We start from the raw sequence: 17987 nt of genomic DNA, 5'->3' as shown, positions 1-17987 counted from the left end.
AACATGGTACACTTTTCTAAGGGTTTTACACTTCACATGAAATGAAGTGATTAATATCTAGATTAATATCTTATATTCGTGACATCTTCAAAACACAAAAACTGCATTTTAGTAACACTGTACTTGCTATTTTCTAAAATTTGCTACATATGTTTAACATGCAGTTCTGGGATTTGTGGAGATAATCAAATTATGGAAATACATACAATAACAACATTTATTTACCTAAACTGCTTGTGTAATTTTTGTAGAAGGCATGCAATTAATAATGTAAACCATGTGTTATCATTTTTATATGTCATGTTCATTGTTAAAATGAGGAGATTATATTACTTCTACATAATGATTCATTTATTAAATAACCAGTGTCATTTTCCTCTTGAAAGCACATCTAGGTCCATGTTAACACAATGGTCATTATTTAAATTGAAAATATTTAGCTTACTATTAAAACGGATTCCTTTTTTCTTGTCTGTAAACACCACAGGTGTTCTAATACCGTAGATTTTTTTTAAATTTGAAAGTCCTTCCTGGAGGTCCATAAATATCTTTACCACTGCAAAATGTGCATCTAATTCAATAATATATACCCATTCAATTAGGCATACACATTCAATAATTTATATTCACATACTGCTTCACACATGCCCACAATAAAACATTACATTACAAAACCAAGCCTGAGTAAACAAAATGACTAGATTTTATTGAAAAGTATTGAAAAAACTCAACTAGAAAGACTACAGAAACAAATGTGTCAGGTGTGTAATTCTAAATGTTACCATAGTTTAATTTAGATACCAATACAGGAATGTATTTCCAGCAATAATAGCCAAGTGCTAGCAGACTAGTGAAACTGTCTATAGTTGTGACCAAAAAAATGTTGTGAAAATTGTCCTAAAAATAAACCTTTTGCCTCTGTTTTTGTCAAGGGGGGATTACATTATGACATATGCTTCATAAACATTAAAATTGTCCTACAACTTTACCATAGCACGTAAACACATGAGCGAAAATATGCACAGAATATTACATTAGGTCAAGTGCAACCAGTTGGCCTAAATAAAATGACATTGAAGCAAAATAACAACATAGGCCTCTCAGATTTGAAGGCCAACATGGAATAAAGACATACTTTGTCAGCACTTTGACTTCTACAAATTCAGTCTCAATAGATCCAGATGAATACTGTTGCGAGCACACCCAATGTAAATCTATCTGAAGAACAGTAAGCCCAGTGTGTGACAGGAAGTCAGCAGTTAGAACTAATGGAGAAATATTCCCTTGTATTAATATATCTAAAACCTTATTAATTACACAAATATACTTCCAGTTCTATAAGTGCACTATAATAAGACACTGATGATGAGCAGTATTGCTCTTCCTGAAAAGAATAATCGGTAAATACTATTCAGAGGAAAAGGTCTGGATAACCTAAAGAACATATTGTGCTTTCATACAATTTTCAGCTTAGTACCTCCCTCCCCTTGTAAACTGAATGGATTCCACAGCAGCTTAGGGGAAACCAGTACAATACAATACAACCTGCAACTGTGTTCGCTACACCTGCATTTCACTTTTTCCTATTATTTGTTATTTTGACACAAAAAAAAGAGTTTGCAACATGCTTAACAACACAGCAGAAATGCTTTCCTGCATTGAAAGAAGAACGACTACAGCACTGCACAGAGAACTATTATAGCAAGTAAAAAACATGATAGTCCCCAAAATTTACCAAAGCACTTATCTGTTACTCCTTGGTACACCTAAAGTAAATAATCTATTCCTCTCAAACTCTTAAAACAGCTGCAGTATCAAATGGAAAGTGGCATATATCTTAATTTACTAATACACTAAAACACAGTACATGACTATAAATAAATAAATACAAAATCCTTGGCCACTTACTGTCAGTGGCCTCTCGTAAGTGCTCAGAACAAATCAGGAACATTGTTTATTCCCTTAAGATGACAAAAGATGCAGCACGAGTGTTTCTGGAGTTGTGTTCTAAGCAGACTCCGGAAGCTTTAGGGTACTTATAGTACATTCAATGCCACTGCTGAACAGGCATGTCTTCACCCTGTATTGATTTTTTTAAAAACAAGAAAAGTGTCAAGAAGCCGCTATAGTAGTACTGACCTGCTGAGCTGCTGTGCTGCTTCAGCTCCCACTGTAAGTAGTTCTGCGTTGTCTGTGTTGTACTATTTGTTCTCTGCACAGTTCTTGTTCAGTGTGGTCCCCCTACTTGTCAGTTGATTCCTATGTGTGGACAGATGGCCAGAAGCCCTAAGCCCTGCTGGAATGAGGCAAGCTTTGCTTCTTTTTTTTCCCCTCCCTAGCTTAGCCCTTGGCAGATAAGCCTGAATCAGGCAAAGTGAGCTCACAGCCCCCTCCACCAATCGTTTCAATTAGTGACACATGAGAGGAGCTTCTGCCCAAAAATCTGCTTAGGACAAGGGCCAGAGGGCAGGGCAGCAGCAATCGCCTTCGCTTTGCTTGACAGTGACCGAGAGCTGTCATAAAATAGGGGCACAAAAGCCCTGCTGTGACATTGGAAACAACATGGCAGGGAAAAAAAAAAGTTTGGGAGCCCAAATGTCGACATCGTATTTGGGATTAATAGGCAGCACTTACTATCACTGTTGAAGAATTGCAGTGTTACTAACAATTACTAAGACAGATATGTGCAAACACATGCAGTAAACACACCATTGAACACTGTACTGAATATTGTATATACTGTACTGTACTGAGGCTTACAATAAATACATGATATTATATCTATCTAAAATATTACAGTTACACCCACACTTAAAATTGTAGTGTGAATTCCCAACCCAGAACGTCAACATGTATCAGTAGTTTGTTTATTAATATTAAGAACATCCTATAGCACATACAATTAAATGTAGTGCACAGAACTGTATGTACTCTGTTGTGTTGATAATAAAAATCTAATTTAGAAAAGGTGCTTCAGATTGTAACGCTGTATTAAAAGAACAAGTATATTTCAATATAAGTATTACTATGTCCACATTTACTGTCTCATGAGGTTAAAACAGTTTTTATTACCAATGTTTTAATATGCAAAAACTTTTATACCAAGTACAAAGTAGGAGCAAGGAAAAGTGTTTTAATATATGTGGAATTAGAAAACACTTGAAGGACATCTATCATAATTACTTATTGTTTCACTTCATCACACTTGTATCAAACCTCTGTATGTAGGGAAACACAAAATACAAATAATTGCTGCATTAACAAACACACCAGCTAACTACAGTACAGGCACATGCAAATGTAATCTATATGGGAACTATTCATTAACACTGAAGGACTGTTTTAAAGGATGTTGGGAAAAGTTTTCATAAACTGTAATTAATCTAAATGTTCTTTAAAAAATATCTATTTATTGTTAACTAATACACAATTAGAAATACACTGCATTTTGTTGAACCATCAATAACAATTGTAAATGTTTTAGAGGCAGTACAGTAATTGTATATTTATATTTTTAGTGCATTCTACATGAATGCTAATACATTTAGATAACATTTACAAATGTAAATGCTGCGTCTTTGTGCTTTACACAAAACTAAAATATGATTTTGAAAAAAAAAAAGAAATGTTTGTAATTCTGACTTGCATTGCAATCAGTGTGAAAAAAATATTGCAACTATGACAGATGATCTGAGGAAGCATGGCAGAAACAACAAAACTAATTTGAACAAACACATAAATAAATCTGTCAGTCAATTTAAATTAAAAAACTGAGGGATTTACAGTGTTAAGAAAACTAACTAACTGACCATCTCAAATCAAGCTGCTACACATGTTCGTTTTACACATCCTTGCCCAAGATACACACATAAGTCCACAAAAAAATAGAATTATACGTTATTTGTATGTGTAAAATGTTGCCATTTCAAAATAAAGCATTCAGTCGAGCAATTAAATGACAATAAAATGAATCAGTGGAGCAGACGTGACAGATTTAATTACAGCTCAGAGCGAGGAAGGGGAACTAATTATGGGGTCCATGAACCACATGTCACTCTTCCCCAAACCATGCGCTCTGATCTGTTTGGATCCTCAGTTGTGTGCGTGTGTCTGTGTGTTGGTGGGTGGGGAGTAACAAGCAAGATAAAGGGCTGTTCAGTTCAAACAACAGGGGTGGGGGAGATGGCTCTTCAATAGTTCTGCACAAGGTTACAAGTTAAGCCTTTGACTGTATTTAAAGAAAAACATAGATTAACTGTTAAGCTTCTTTTACATTTACAGCACTTTTATTCAAGAAAGCTTGTTCTTATTTACACAACCCCAAACTAAACAGTGTGTGGCTTCCATGAGCATTAGATGTGCAAGCAAATAGGATGATGGTGAACCACTATGAATAACAACAGACATAAGCTACAAAAGAACACACTGTTGGGCCTGTTTTAATTATCTAAACCAGGGGTTTTCAACTGGTGATATGGATACCCCTGGGGGTAACTCTAAGGGTCATAGGGGGTACCAAGGATGACTCAGAAATGCTAAAATAAAACTGAAAGTAAAAGAAAAGAATGGTCTTGAAATTCATTGTTGTTTTGCAGCTCAAAGATTACAGTCCAACCACAGTTTCAAAATGATCATCCATCTGTACGCATGCATGATTTTGATTGGGCGGATTTGTACGGGTGAAGCGTGAGTCTGGTGATTCTTTATCAATGAAGTGCTGTCTGTGCTGCTCATGAACTTTTCAACTCATTGTATTAATTGAATGCTAATCGGTGAAGACCAATCTTTAATGCTCCAGTAAACATAAATAATGATCACAATACTCATACTTATTAAGCTCGGCTGCATTTTAGTAACACCAATAGCGGCTGGTTGGATATGTTTTGATGTTTGGTATACTGTCCATCCAGATTATCCTCGGTATCGTTTTCTCGGGTCAAAAATGTATACATTTCTACTTGCAAAACAATAACGATGGAAGAAAACACAAAACAGTCTAGAGAAAGTGCCAAGCCACAGAAAGTTATAGAGTCCCTTTGTTTTTTTGTTGGCACACAATTATGCTGAGGTGAGAAGTAAATGGTAATGTGATAAACATTGACAGTGCAGGCTATTTTTGATTATGTATAATAACTTTGTTGAAAGCGAATATGTATTTTTCCGAAGAGATATCCTTCATATTCGGTGCATCCAAAGACTTAATTAGAAGTTTTAAAAATAAATGTTTGGTAGTCTTTCCTAAACCAAGCTGTTGTGACATAAATTATATATGTAAATGGGTAGAAATTAATTTAATACCTGTCATTGAAACTGCGATACCATTCAGTAGAGCAATAATTGTAAAGTGGTACTTGAGCTGAAACCTCCAGACAGAAGGGGTACAGATTAAAAAAAAACAGTCTAAAAATGATGTATAACTGTGGACAAGGTAAAGTATAACAGTGGTAATACCCTCCACACTGGGGTGCAAACATTTTCCTTTAGTAGTGATCTAGATCAGTGGTTCTAAAACTGGGGGCCACACTACATCTGACTGGTGCCTTTTATTTAAGCTTGCGTATTACTGGAAGAAGTCCGCTCCCTTCTGGTGATGTGTGTTGTTTATCGGTTTACTATGTGGTGTGCACATTAGGCTTTAGACACAATCAGTAAACTATTATTTGCAGTGTTAAGTTTACTCTTAATATGATGGATCGGTGATTGGTTCATACAACAGAAAGAAAAACAGCAACAGTGACATACAGAAGCCATTGGCATGTTGGTTTTTTATTTTACTGGTATAGTGTGTACATATGGGTAGAGGAGGAAGGAAGGGGAGCGCTGTCCAAAAAGTTTGAGAACATCTGTTCTAGATGGTGTGCTTATTAATCTACCCTATGTTACTTGTGTCTAAGCAGGCAACAAGAACTGAAGAGTAGCACCTAAACTCAGATGCCTAAACACAAATCCAATATTTGAATAATTGCAACAAGAACCACTCAGAATGATTACAAACCTAATGTAAGTGGATAGTAAAAATATTAGTAAGAAATCTTTAAGTATTGGCGCTACAGCTGCTGACTTCAAATCCCTATGTAGGTGCCCGTGGTTCAAACTCCAGTAATAAGTTGATATTAATTGAACTGAGCATCTTTCAAAAGCCGGTGATCTCAGGCCAAGGATATCTGAATGATTTAACATCCCTGTTTGAGTAAATGCAGAGCTGATGCTCTTTAGATGAAAATTTCATGTGCACCCAAAAGCTTGGGTTTTGATTTCCACGCAGTGATAGGATTTTAAACTTCAACCCATTGTTTTGGGTGTATTGTGGGTTATTTTGTATAGTGTGTATAGTGAATGTGTATGTGTATGTGTATAGTGTATGTATGTTGGTGTGTGGCACAGGGAAGTCACAATTAGTTCACATGCAGACTGTGCCAGGGCCAGATTGAATGATTAGCAATTGAGTCCCGGCACAGCTGTAAATAAAGAGTCACTGTTTTCTCATTCGGGATTGGGTGTTTGCAATGGGGAGAGAGAGAGAGAGAGAGAGAGAGAGAGAGAGAGAGAGAGAGAGAGAGAGAGAGAGAGAGAGAGAGATCTAATAGAATATAACTACTGCTACTCATGCTGGAAGGACCAGCACGATACATGTTTGGGGATTGTCCACTGTTTTGTTTGTTTGTCTATTTTGGCCATTGTGCCATTGTGTTTTTGTAGTGTTTGTTTTGTTTAATTATTTACTTTATAACAAATCTGCTCACCAGCACATTAACTCACCATACTGTGTCATGCATTACCTGGTCTGACGTCACCCGCAAGCTATCCTATTGCAAATGCCTATAAGATTGATGCTAAACCTAACCCCTAAGGAACCGAACAAACTGATAAAACAACAAAAAGACATTTAAAGCCTTATTTGCAAGTTTGTACTGCTCATTTTACATGCAGAAATACACAGAAGATACTAACATGCACAATTATTTTCTCTACAACAGATGTCTGCGAGCTACCGTCATTAAAGCAGTGGAGACAATTTTACTCTTTGGGTGAAATAACCAAGGAAGTGTAAAATTGCCAAAATGCTTACAAACAGTTTCTTTAACCTGGTGTCGAACCATTTAAAATGGCAACACTTGCCATAACATGGGATTTGTTAAAAACTGCACATCTGTGACCTACATAATAACTGTTATATTAAATTAGTGGAATCTTGAAGCCATTTATGTGGAATTCAAAATCCTGTTATCTTGTGATAATATTTTTGGACAAACAAACATCACAATGGATTCACACAAAGCTACAATTGGTAAAAGTAAGACACAGAACGAAAGCAGCACATATCTGACTTTAAAAAAAATAAAATAAAATTACAAGGCCTTAAAAAAGAAAACACTAAACGGTTGTCATACAATTGTGGTACACTTGGAGACAACAGTCCTGCTGTCTGTGATTTTGTACACAGAACACTGTTATCTCCTTGTATACTCAATGCACCCTGTAGCTATCCCTTAAATACAGTTCTGTTTTTTTTTTTATTTTTGTTTTGTTTTGTTTTTTAAAGTTGTGCCCTTTTAATAAGTGAGTCATGGCAACACAGAGGCTAAACATGTGATCAGAGCCCTTGCAGCTTTGTGTGGGCTTGGGCTCGTTAGCACAATCCCTGAGTGCCGGTGACCAGTGTTATATGATGCTGCAGGCACACTGTGGCAAATTGCACACACTGCTGAAATGTCAGTGGCAGACTGTTAAGTCAGGTCATTAGAAAGGTTGAAGTGCAGATTACACTAATTAATGGTTTAAATAAAAAACTTTCACAGTTCTGTGGATTTTGAAGCCTGGCTACTGCTACTGGCATATTGCGTTTTTTTAAAACTAGGAGAGTTGCTGTGGAAGTTCACTACAATTGCTTGCAGTTCAGAGCACCTTGATCCTTTATTTTATGGAAGTCAATTATTATGTATTGGGCTTCTTTTCTTTGTAGTTTAGTGATAAAAATGCAATTTCACTCGCGTTACTGAAGTTAAAGATTTGGTTCTAGGCAGTTTTGACATGAGTCCTAATGAAGTGGCCAAACATTTTAAAATAATATACTGTATACTGTTTTATTAGGGTTTTTTTGTTTTGTTTTTGCTAGTTTATGCTCTATATGGAACTTAAACTAGATATACAAAATAAGCACCTATTCCTGATGACATGCATGGGTAATAAAAATGCAATGAAACCTCTATTTTTATTTTTTCTTCTAAACAAAATTTGCACCCTCAGAGCCAGAAACAAACAATCGGGCAGGATTAATGCCAGGACTCTGAAATGTTTTAATGTTTTTTTTTTTTTTTTTTTTTTTACCAGTTCTGTAATTTGAGCAGGTGGTTTGTTTTTGTTCTTTCATTTTCAGGAAAATGGTGCACAATATGCACTGGGGAAAAACGTGCTTGACAAACAAGTATTCAGATGTGTATCTCAAGCAAGGAGAACAAAAATAAGGCTCAGTGCAGTGGAACTGGTAATCTGTTAATCTGAGAGCAAGGAAAACTTCACGTGAATCTGCCCTCTAGTGGGGCAATGACGCACACAGTCTACTGAGGAAACAGGAACAATGGCATGTTGAGGAGAGAAGATGGTGTTTTTTTTTTTTTTTGAAGGAAGTATAAACTCTGTATAGGTTCAGCGGCAAATCTACTAGATTGCTTTCCTAAAGTCATCAACAAATTATAAAACACTGTCAACCTACACTGGCACAGCATGCAACAAACTCAACAGTTCCTATTCTTTCAGAACCAAAAAAAAAAAAAGAATAGTGTGGCACAAGGCAATACTGTACTTAAGTATTGTTATTTATAGCATACAGGGTTAAACAATATCATATTTATTACCCTCACAGGAAATTGAAAAGTAGCAACCAGTATCATCAATAATAATAATAATAATAATAAAAAAAAAAAAAAAAAAAACTACAATATTGAATGGTTTTGTAGACCTTTCTCGGTGGTCATAGTATATTTAAGAGCAGAAGAAAAAAAAAAAAAAACTCGTGGTCATGAATATTGTATGAAGGCCTTTACTCACAGTACCTTAGGATATACTTACTATTCCAGAAACTCACACGCAAGGCATCTGTCAAGCTTGGCAGAGAAGAATGAGGCAGGTCTGAAAGGTCCTTCCCTGGCAATACAGCTCACCATGTGTATGCATTTGTGGGAGTGTGTATATCTTTTACTACGATTTGCATACCTCACATGCACAGCTCACTAACAAACCATGCACCTCATTCTTGGTCTGGGTTTAATGTGGGACGGAATGCCATCCAAAGCCAGCCAGCTCCGCGATTGGCTACCCTGATACTGCTGTTTGGAATGGTTTAAAATATGTACAATATCTCCAAGAGGGGAAGGGAGTGGAATCCTGCATAGCGTTTCATTACACTTACTTGCAGCACACTTCTGGGAAATGTATTAATAAATAACAGCTCCAGTGGGTCAATGAAGTTAATTTAATTAAATTGCATTTGTTCTTTTCCTAACATTCACCATCACACACACACACACACACACACACACACACACACACACACACACACACACACACACACACACACACACACACACACACACACACACACACACACACACACACACACACACACACACACACACACACACTCTTTCTCAAACCAGATTTGTGTGCTGAAAGAGAAAGCACTAGCTAGAAGAGAAATCATGATTTTGCTTGTCAGCTACGGCTGATAAACAGGATTATTGTCAGGAAATGCTTGTGTCATTCAAGCTGTTGGTAAAACGAAATGTTGAATGACAATACAAAATATTACATATTTTTTAATGTTGCCTATTTTACAAAAGAGGGTAGCTAAGGCTGACAATATTTTCTGTACTTTTTAATGTATTACTTAAACATGCCTATAGTGTCTGTGTTTTTTAGGTTATTTCTTTTGAGTGAAGATTGTGAAATTTGACCAATAGTTTGTTTCCATATATATGACATAGAATACACTTCAATTCTAGTGCTCTACATGCAATCACAAACATTTCACCAACCCATTAAATAAAGAATAACAATTGTTAATTTCTGTTTCTCTAATGTGTGTGTACACTTAAAATGAATAATCCTAATTTCTTACAATCTGTTTAGACCAGAATATTGTAGTTGGCACAAACTGGTACAAGCCTGACCCCTGCGGTATGAATAAGGTATTGCACAAATAGTTCAATAAGTGTAGCAACAGCCTGATTAAACATTGGAATATTTATTGAAGGGAATGACAGGATAGGTGTGGCCCAGGATCTCGCCTTTGAGCCTGAAAGGAGTTACCCTCCTATGAAATGGGACCTCAGGTCAACCAGAGTCAGGTGAGGTGACCCAGTGACTCACGAAAGAGAAAAGCACAGGAGGAGAAGGACAGAAATTTCACAACAGATGGATGGAGGTCAGTTCGAGCTTATAATTGGGGGAAACAAATGAGGGAAAGAAGAGGGTCTGTCGTCTCTTTACTAGAATAGCGGCAAGCCACTAAGAAAATATACCAGGTCTGTCACAGCTCGTGCAAGTTTTGCAAGTCTGGTGCTGAAGGTGCTACCGTGTTTGTGCAAAGTCCCTGCCTGTGCATGTGCAAGTGCCTGTGCATTGGGCTGCCTCATCCTGTTGAAAACCTGTATACCCGTTGGGTTTTAAATTACCCGATGCTACCCGGGTCTCTTTTTACTACCCGGGTTTCAATTTCTTAATTTGAGAATTTAAAGAAAATGTAGAAAATATGACAATACAGATGTAAGCACAGATCTCTAGCTGGCATAATAAAGACAATGTTAAAACAAGCTTTGCATGATTAAGCCTTTTTTTAACTGACAGGATAGCAATGTTTTACAATAAACAATAACACACAGGAAGCGGCAAGCACACCTCAATAATAACTGCAGCCACTATTCTTCTCAGGAATCGAATCAGAAAAAAACCAACATAAAAATATCCTGTTGGATTATGTCAGATAACTCTGTGATCCATTAATAATAACCGAGTGGCTTCCAATACGGAATGCTTTATCTACAGTTATTGTACAAAATAGTTTCTTACCAAAAACATAAAATAAGAAGGCTTTTTAAAAAAAAAAAAAATAAATAAATAAATTAAAATAAAATAATGTTGAGCATGTTAAATAAGTGTGCTTCCTCTGTAGCGGACAGCACAATCAGGTTATTGCTGGATATAATTACACTGTTTAAACTTGTTTGAGAAAGATGTAAGTTAATGTTTTCTTTTTTCTTTCCCCCATCTCTTGGTCACAGTAGACAAATGCAGCTTTGTGAAGCTGAGTCGTAAAAAATCCTTTGCGTGATCATGAACTGAGATCTCTGCAAACAGGCAGTTCTGGACATTGACATAAACCAGTTGTTTTTCACCCTCAAGAACGCAGAGAGGAGGGGGGGAGACGGGACAGCATCAATCACACTTGACAAGACAAAGAAACTTTAAGTGAACTGCCAATGAGTGGTCAGAAACTAATTAACCAGTGTTTAAGCACGTTGCATGACGTTAAACCCCAACCATGAATTCAATGATCCAATCAAAATGGGTCAAGGTTTAATGAAAAAAGACTGGAACAAGATCTGAAGGGGGGGGGGGGGCTGACTGTAAAAAGTCATGTGCTGAAGATGAAATCTGCTCTGAAATGGGAACAGAATCAGATACGAAATTGGCTGAAATCACATCCTGAGAAGGCTGAAGTCATCTCTGAAGAGGGCCCTGCTCTCTGCCCTGCGAGAGACTGAACCAGGAAACAGGACACAGCAAAGATCCGAAAGCTTGTCTCTGTTTATATTTTTCTGCTTGAAATCAACGACGAAATGAACTTAAGCAACTTGCCAGCAGCTGTGCCTCTGGAATGTCCCTTAGCCACATGAAACAATTACAACAAGAACATTGTTACAAACTACTGTGAGTACATCTGATCAACGGAACTCATTCCAGTTGGAAATCTTCTGATAAGTTGAAGATAATGTTGCAAGACTATTGAAAATCAACACCTGCCTCCCTTTGAAAAGAACTATTGTTTATTGTGTGCCGTTGCAATACAATGCGTACTTCAAATAAAGTATCGCCTTCTTTCGTTGGAACTTCAAACTGAGAGAGATGGGAGAAGCTGCGGTGCTCATCACCAAAGAAGATTAACATATCAAATATTAAACATTGTATTACTTGAGAAATTAACTGTAGCAAATGCTGTCAAGTTAGTAGATAAGTTGTTAGGGATATAACTTCCTGTTTTAGAGTGTGCAAGAAATGTATTTTGTTTGTCGAAATATGTACCTCAAAGGAGTTGCCTCATAAATGCAAAGAATTTGATCATTGCCCCATTAAATTTGAATATAAAATCAATTGAGATTGATAACATATTGTTTAGTTTGGTAGATCACGTCTAAACTAAATTAACATGGTAAAACTAAGTTGATAAATTAGTTAGTGAAATGATAGATTCCATTCTGAATGGGAAGTTGAATTAATTCTCACACATTTTGATATGAAATATGATGACTACAATGAGAAACGAGTGTTGAAAATACTAATGCAAAGTAGACACTTTGTGGGATTAACCATAATTAATATTAGTATATTAGCCATGTTTGCTAAATGTTGTGGTTGTTGTAATCGTTTGACTAAGAAATCAATGAACCTCATACTATTCACGCATATCTCTAACCAATCACCTTTCCTTTCTGTAATACTAGATTAGTGCACCCTTTTTATTCATAAATAAAATTTTATTTTATATTTCTGACATGTTGTGTGACTGTCGATTATTGTCAAGGGAATTCTGGTTCTACATGATGCAGAATGCATAAGGTATATATTTCATTACATTTTGGCATCCCTGGGTGGGCGAAGACTTATTTATTTTTAAATAAATTGTATACCTAATTCACTACACCTCCTTTGAATGAAATATTTCCTTGGCAGAGTTTGCAAATTCCATTCTCCTGCTTGGTAAAGAAATTCCACCCAATGCTTTGCTTGGATACCGTTGTTATGTATTCACAAGACAGATATTAAGTGATCAGGAATGGCAAGATCTGGGTACCCAGGTATTTTTCACGTTGGTTACCCAGTTCCTGATTTTTACCTGTGCCAACCTCTAATATATATTGTGATGAAGTTGACCTTTGTTCCAGGTGTTAGCTCTCACCATCCCCTTCTTCTGGTAGGAAAATAAAGCACTAACACAATTGCTTTCAGTGAAACAGGACAGTGCCTGTGTGTTTATTTCTTTCCTAACAAAATAAAGCAAAACAAAAAATTCTAACTCCTCTCTGAAGCTGTAACTAAACATTTATCACCAACCTAACTAATCACCGGACAGCTACTTTTACCAGACTCCAAACCAAATATCTCACTTCTGGTTTTTACTTCATGGTTTTCTTTTGTTCTCACGCCACACATAACCCACCCCCCCACCCCCATTATCATTTTACCATTATCCTTCATTACATTATTCAATTTAGGAGGCCTTTAACAAGGCACCTGCCTGGTAACTTCGGCTTTACTAAGATGGAGTCTTCTCTCGTAACCCCCAATCAACTAAAGAATTGATTGCATATTTAATTTTTTTTACAATTTAATCAGGCAGATTTTTTTTTTCTTTTTCTGGCTGGGCATTTTGAACTCTGTTTCCCAACATCCCCAGCTGAGAAGGAATGCGGGAGAGAAGGCTTCTCACGTCAGTTTGTACCTGGATTGTTGTTGCCACACACACACACACACACACACACACACACACACACACACACACACACACACACACACACACACACACACACACACACACACACACACACACACACTTCTTGCATTGTCTGCAACGTCCAGAACAATCCTCAATGTCTGCTGCCAGCTTGTTAAAATACATCTGCATTCTACAATCCAAGCAGGCTTTATGAATTTTAAAACGGTTGTTGAAAAGGGAGTTTTTATGTTTAAGTTGGATGTACAAAATTCATTTCAATGAAGTTGACTGTCAGTGCAGCATTTGCTTTATACGATTCCTTCATTTGGCCTGGTATGGTTTCAGGTGAGTAAATCCTTTTACTAGTGTCACAAACTGGGACTATAAGGTTTTGTTTTATTGATGTTAGTGCTGTTAATATTACATTGCTGTTCAAGTTGTTGATGTATACCGATTTTTACTAGTTCATATTGTGGGACATGGGTCGGAAAGTTGTTTTAACCGACGTTTACCTAAGGTGTCCATACGGCTCTGTGTTCAGTGCTTACTACGCTTACCAGAATGCATTGGGTTGTGAGTTGAAAAGCCGGAACTATCCTAAACTGTCCCACTGAACACTAGAGCCTTATATTCACCTTATGTTTACCTGTTTCATTATCCAGAAAAGGTTTTTTTTTTTTTTTTTTTTTTTTTTTTTTTTTTTAATGCCGAAAACCCAGAAGCCATAAATATAATGTTAAAAAAAATAAAGGTTGTTCATAAGGAAAGACAAAAGAAAATCCATTCTCCGTTCTTGTGCATTATATTTTGCTATTAAACTCTTTCATGGATTGATGTTGTTTTATGAAAAATAATGATAAAAATGCTTTTAAAGAGACTAAATTCCCACTGGGCTTATGTTATTTTAGATTCTATTGATTTTTTTTGATCTATTACTATGCAGAGAAGCCACTATAATATTGTTACCTTTATTAAAAAATGTGCAGGGATGAAGTGGTGAGTTCATAGGCGCCTAACCCATGGAGCAGAAGGGGCAAGTGCCCACTTTGTATATGGGGGGGGGGTGCAATCTATAGAGGGGGCCCCTCTACTTTTTTCGTTCGTTATATACACATTACACTAAATTTAACGTTGTTTTTGTCTTTAAAGGTTTAAAATAAAATCAAAAAATTGAAAAGGTGTTTAGAGGATGGGCCAAAATTATAAACACTCACAGTCAATTCCCCCTACACTAACATATTGGTTTGACCCAAGATCTGTGCGCCATAAGCTAAGAATATCAAATAATAAAAAAATTAATAAATTAAAAAAAAAACTTTGTTTATTAAGGGAATGGCAGGAACGGTGGTCAGGAGAGATGGAGTTTTTTACTACCAAAAACTCTTTAAAAAAGGTAAAGAAAAGAGAGTAAAAGACCGTTATTAAAAATGAAATAAGAAGTTAGCAGGTTAATGTTGCCGCAGGACCATGAACGCGTTTAAGTTCAATTGCCACAAAAATCTTTTTTTTTTTACTTAGATTAAGTAGCAGTAAATGTAGCATTTCAAAATCACATACCCCTGATTTTATTTCAGTGAAAAAGTTCAGCTTTCTATCGAAACTTGTGTTCTTGCTAATAATGTAAACTCCCATTCTTTAATAATAAACATTTACGCTACATTATGTCCATAAATTATTCAAAAATTGTATAAAATAAAAAGAGTATAAAAAAAGAATCTCATTGTTTACAGTTATTTGTCCACTTGTTGTCCATTTTAGTATCACAAACAAATTGTATGTATTGTGCAAAATATTGAATGAATATTGTGATCTGTTGCAGGTGTATCTGTTGTGACAGTCGCTGTCATAAAAGTACTGTACTGCTGCAGCAACATGGAGTGAGCTATCGTGAATTATGCTACTTTCACTTTATGTACTGTATATATTTAAGCTATTTTAGTTTGCTGCTATTTACATAGACTAAAAAACCAGAGCTTCTTGGCAAAAATAAAATTTGCCTTGCTACGCTCGGTTGTTGTTCTTTACCTTTAGCCCCCCCACACTTTTAAACAAAGTTAGGCTCCCCTGGGTGAGTTGCAATCTACATGATTAATCCGAATGTCCTAGACTGGATGGCCAGACAATTCATTCCCAGGGTCAGGCAAACGTTGGACATCTTGAAAGGGGGCGGAGCTATGGTATACTAAATCATCGATCCGGAAGGGAAACGATGTGGCAGCACGGATAGGAGGAGCGGTTGCAATCGTCAACCAAGGGGGTTTGATTGACAGTATATAAGGGGACATAGCAAGATGATCTGTTCCTTTGTTATGGTTAACGCTAACCCGGAAGGAGAAAAGTATTAAAATATATTGTGTGTGCTTGTTTGTATTTGTCGTGACTAATACTGTGCTTGTTTGTGATTTATTAGACGGCTGAACACAATCCAGGAGCTGTTGCCTAAGGCCAGCTTGAACCTGGACAACACTGCACCTTTGTTCACATATTGAATTGTATTTCACCACTTGCACTGAAACCACTCACTAGGGACTTGTGATCGTGTGTGTATTTGTGGGTGATAAAGTAACTGTGTTATTATTTGGCACTGGAACTCATGCTTTAGAACAGTGCAATACACATTGCTGTGTATTGCGTGGGATTATTATTTGTGGTCACCAGGATCACCAGGATCAAAAATAAACACCATGTGGCAGGCAGGCGAGTGGATAGAGGCCCAGAGACAGTCTGTAGTTCAAAAAAATAACTATTTTATTATAAATAAACACAAAAATGATAGGACACAAGGGCCGAAATAAAGGGATTTAAACACAAATAAAGCAAGACAAAAAGTAAAAATAACAAAAATAACAATTTCCAGGCTGGGCAATGCCTTCACTGGATTTAAACTTTCAAACACACAAACAAAACACCAACCTGCTTCCTCAGCTCCCTCTTCCCAAATGAGAAGCAGAGGCCTCCTTTTATGTCAGGTTGCTGGGTGCTGATTGATCATTAATTAACCTAATCAACTCCAGCCACCTGACCATAATAAACCCAGGCAGGTAGGGGACATTAACCCCATCCCTGCCAATTTAAAAAGAGCAGAGCTTTGCTCTGCCAAACATCATTGTACCTGGATTATCGTTGTCTGTCTTTTCATTGCTCAACGAATCACTCCTTGGCAATGGTATACCAAGATACAGATATACTTTACCACTGCTTCACTTGCTTCAACTGCACATTAGCCCTTATATACTGCAATGTATGTGTGCAATGTAATGTAATGTCATATGGCAGATTACAGACCAAAGGACAGTAGATGAAAAGAACTGAACTGTGTCGCATTGCGCTACATTATCCACGAACCACCAGAGACTGTGTGCTTCTGAGGAGGATTATAAACTGGTAATTGAACCCCCTATCCAAACCACTTGTCCTAATTACACCAGCATGCAAGGTTCCTCTTGCAGTCATAAATAATCCTAATAAATTAAAAACCCATTTGCAAAATGAGTTTGTTTTTGGTTCATTTAGCTGTCAGATACAAGTAGTATGCAGTGCTATTGTGTGGCAGAGAACCAGCAATGTGCTGAAAAGGGAATGGTCAAAAGCACAAAAGAATATTTCACTGGTGCATAAAAGAAGTAAACTAATACAAACATGCTAAATCAAAATAAAAGATACACAGTGGCAGGAAAAAATACACCACAGGTTTAGTGGTCAGACGAGAGCACCTCCAACACTCTTAAATAGAACGCACTAGAAACCCTGGCACTGTTGACTTAGTAATGCATGTATTGTTTCATTGTTTCTATCTTCCCCAGTTCCTGTATATCTTGGGTATGTAAAAAATGTGTAGGACATTGGGGAAAGCTAATAAAGGTTGTTTTTGTCTTTAGATTGAACTTTTTTTTTTTTTGGCCCTTGTGCCGTGTTTATTTTGTTCCTGTTTTTGTATTGGTTTTGTTAAATCAATGTGCACATACAGGCTTAAACAGCAGCTTTCTGTCTCTGGGTCTCTTTTCTGTCGATAACAGCTTGGGCCATGATCCTACCTTGTTACAGTTACGCTGAGATTATTATTATAATATTAGCATTTAGTCATTTAGCAGGCACTTTTATCTAGAGCATCTTATTCAGAGACTAGAGGGTGAACAATGCATCACAACTGCTGGTACAGAGTCACTTACAATAGGAACTCGGTTTTACGTCTCATCTGAAGGACGGGACCCTTATCACTATACAATTATCTGTGCAATCTGATAGGAAATGATTGATTATAAAAATAACCAGCTCT

General features: G+C 36.6%; 1 protein-coding gene and 1 pseudogene across 10 annotated transcripts in view; both read right to left on the bottom strand.

The window, feature by feature from the left end:
- The window catches only part of LOC121314700 (poly(rC)-binding protein 3-like), a 403285-nt gene that overhangs the window by 125334 nt on the left and 259964 nt on the right, over nt 1-17987 (bottom strand). Inside the window, exon 1 of one of the 10 annotated variants that reach the window (XM_041248228.1) lies at nt 2140-2368. The exons of 8 other annotated variants lie outside the window; for them this stretch is intronic. The gene's annotated coding sequence lies outside the window, so the exon portion shown is untranslated. Of the gene's footprint in view, nt 1-1908; nt 2069-2139; nt 2369-17987 lie in introns of those variants that run through there. One more of the 10 variants, XM_041248230.1, reaches the window with a different exon arrangement.
- LOC121313959 overlaps nt 1-17987 on the bottom strand; it is a 36871-nt pseudogene that overhangs the window by 5764 nt on the left and 13120 nt on the right.

Source organism: Polyodon spathula, chromosome 4 (assembly GCF_017654505.1).
Source record: "Polyodon spathula isolate WHYD16114869_AA chromosome 4, ASM1765450v1, whole genome shotgun sequence".
Lineage (NCBI taxonomy): Eukaryota > Metazoa > Chordata > Actinopteri > Acipenseriformes > Polyodontidae > Polyodon > Polyodon spathula.
The sequence above is the reverse complement of the archived record's forward strand: the minus strand, read 5'-3'. Positions and strand labels throughout refer to the sequence as shown.